This window comes from Myotis davidii, unplaced genomic scaffold, assembly GCF_000327345.1.
Source record: "Myotis davidii unplaced genomic scaffold, ASM32734v1 scaffold223, whole genome shotgun sequence".
In the NCBI taxonomy this organism is placed as follows: Eukaryota; Metazoa; Chordata; class Mammalia; order Chiroptera; family Vespertilionidae; genus Myotis; species Myotis davidii.
The window spans coordinates 1,496,634-1,499,888 of NW_006294609.1; the positions used below are offsets into that span (position 1 = coordinate 1,496,634).

The window sequence follows — 3,255 nt, forward strand, 5'->3', positions numbered from 1 at the left end:
GGAGGTGGGGAGTTGGGGGGAGTCATGGCTTCCCAGAGCCCCACAGGGGCTGCCAGGGGTCCTCACTCAGATGCACCACGTCTGTCAGTATTAGGGGCAAGGGGGCGTTTTCATGCTTTTCCACTGAAATGAAGTCACAAGGTGGCCCCTCCTGGGAGGAAGGGACAGCTCACCCCGGGAGTGTCACAAGCTAAGCAGCAGCTCGTAGCATATTGATCATCCGAAGGTGGTTTAGGAGGCGGATGGGGTGTTAGTGCCTCCCGGATAGATCAGGTCAGTCCCAGATTTAGCTTGAGGTTCGTCTGTCTGGTGCCAACAGAACAGATGGACCACAAAAATAATCAGCGAAATGCAAACCCCTGCAAGAACACTGTCTTGGTTTCTTTGCCTGTCACTTGGCACTAATTCAAAAGACCGTGAGGGAGGTTGACTGGAGCACAAGGTGACCATATCAAGATGTGGAAGGCACAGACCGAATGGCCAGCAACCCATTCTCAGAACTGACTGTAAAGAACAGGTCAGCTTGAGCGCGCAAGGACATGTGACAGGAATGGTCACCGTCACAGTGTGTGTAATTGGAAAAAGAAAAACCCACCAATAAGCGAGCAAACAAATGAATTCACTTCACACTCGGGCTCATGCACTTCAAAAGGGTGACAGGAACAGATCGGTATGAGTGGGCTGGAAAATGGGCATAAAATACTGCTAAGCGAAGAGCGAGCTGTGAAATGACGTGTCGTGAGCTCTATTTTAAAGTGAAAATGTGTTGTCATGGACACACACAACAAACAGAACCCCCCACCCCCCCAAACACACACACACACACACACACACACACACAAAACAGACAACAACACACACCAAATTACTAAGTGATTAAGGAATGGAGTTGGGATAGGAACTCCTTTATACATACACATCACTTTAATGTGTAATTACAGAGCCCTGGTCGGCCCATGATGAACACCTTACCTGAGCAAAAAAAACCCTCCTTTAGCCCTGGCTGGGTGGCTCGGTTGGTTGGAGCGTCCCAGTCACCCAAAGATGGTGGGTTCAATTCCCACACCCAGGTTGTGGGTTCGATCTCCGTGTGCATAGGGGAGGCAACCGATCAATGGTTGTTTCTCTCTCTCTCCCTTCCTCTCTAAAATCAATAGAAAACATATCCTCAGGTGAGGATTAAAAAATAAATAAATAAATAAATAAATAAACCAACATTTTAAGCCACAGATTTGGGTTGTTACTGAAGCAAAACCTAGCCTGAGACTAGCAGTGTTTTGATTTAAATATACAGCTTTCAGACTTAAAAAGGGGTCTTCCCTTAAGTAGCTTCTTAGAATGAGGAATATTATTTATGTCCAATTAAAGATTCATCATACAAACTTTTCACACATCCCCATCGGCTTTCAAGTTTCTAGACTGATTTTCCAAATTTTCACCTATTCTGTGAAACCTTGTTTTTTTAAAAATACTATGAGGTAATGGACACATATGTAATACCCTTTGTAATAAAAAAATTAAAAAAAATAATAAAAACTTAGTGCAGATTTAAAAAAAATACTATGAGGAAGGGAGAAGGAGAGCGATAAAACATCAATGATGAGAGAGAATCATCGATCAGCTACCTCCCACTCCCCGACCCCCCGACTGGGGATTGAGCCCCCAACCCAGGCATGTGCCCTTGACAGGAATCGAACCTGGGACCCTTCCGTCCGCAGGCCGATGCTCTATCCACTGAGCCAAACCAGCTGGGGCTGAATCCTCATTTTTGACACAGGATTTGGATCAAAGGTGTGATCAGATCTGTGGTTCAAATTAAAGCCACAGTCTGACTACCGCTGGGCTCTGCAAACTGCTGTAAGTTAGAGCCAGATGAATGTTTTAGGCTGTGGGGGCATTTACACTCTGTGGTGGCACCAAAGTAGCCGCAGATGATACGTAAAACTTGACGAAAACAGCGCTCTGCCCGATGTGGCTGCGAACGGGGTTGCCGCTGACGACGAGACCTGCCTCACCAGCGGGCTTCCTGGGCCGGGATTGCTTGTCAGCGCACAGATGGACCAGATGCCCTGACCGGTGTGGCTCAGTGGATAGAGCGTCGGCCTGCGGACTGAAGGGTCCCAGGTTCGATCCTGGTCAGGGGCATGTCCCTTGGTTGCGGGCACATCCCCAGTCGGGGGTGTGCAGGAGGCAGCTGATCGATGTTTCTCTCTCATCGATGTTTCTAGCTCTCTATCCCTCTCCCTTCCTCTCTGTAAAAATCAATAAAATATAAAAAACAAAACAGAACAGATGGGCCCAAAGGCTGTGACCCTGTCAGGACGGCCTCCGCCTCCCGTGGATTGAGCCCCCAACCCAGGCCAACATGCCTTCCCGCCCAGGCGGTTCTGCTCTCCGGGACGGGCGTTACCGAACAACGGGAGACGGCGAGGGTCTGAAAGCCCGGGCGCCTGGCTGCTCCGTCAGGCCACTGGCCTCTTCTCCTCAGGTCACCACATTAAGCAATGACAACCGCCACCACCACGGCGGTCTAGTGTGAATGAGTCAAAACTATTTCTATTTTTTGTCAGATCGGCAAACACCATTGGTGGCGTGCCGCCGCCGCACTTTGGTCATGAGCTGACGTGCGCCATGAGACGGAAAAGGTTGGAAATGGCGGAGGTGAGGGGAGAACGCGGCGCTCGCTTTCCCGTCAGCGGGAACACGCGTCCGACACCTCTGGGCCGCCTGTGAGCTGGAGGAGGTCAGCTTCTCCGCAGCCTTTCCTCCCAAAAGGCTCACTCAGTGTCCTGACTGCTCCCCCCAGGCCTCTGCCCCGGAAGCGACACAGCAGCTTCACGGCTCAGCGTTCTGGAAGCAGCAGCTCAGGTTCCGTCTGGCCCGCCTCACGGACCCGCCCGATGCTTCAGGGCGGACCCCGTCGCGGGCCACGGAGGACACCCGCTCAGGGCCAGGCGCTCAGCAGGGACGGCCCGCCCGGGAGCCTCAGGTCCCTCCACGTCCGACCGGACACCTCTGCGTGGACGAAGGGGCCGCAGACGCAGAAAGAACAGAAACTGCCCTGTGTAACCGTCACCTCCGATCATGGACGGAAAGGAGCCCTCCTCTCATTACCAAAGCACAGAGGACACATGTTCTTCTAACGAGCGAAACAGGAAGCCTAGGAGGGGATTCCCGAAAGGAGCAACGTCCTGACAGAAGAGCGTGAGGTTCGTGTGGCCCAGGAAACAGATCTGTGAGGGTGGGTGCAGGGGT

At 51.9% G+C, this 3,255-nt stretch overlaps 1 protein-coding gene across 1 annotated transcript in view; it reads right to left on the reverse strand.

Moving 5' to 3' along the window:
• The window catches only part of YPEL1 (yippee like 1), an 8,286-nt gene that overhangs the window by 2,382 nt on the left and 2,649 nt on the right, over positions 1–3,255 (reverse strand). The gene's annotated exons all lie outside the window — the stretch shown is intronic.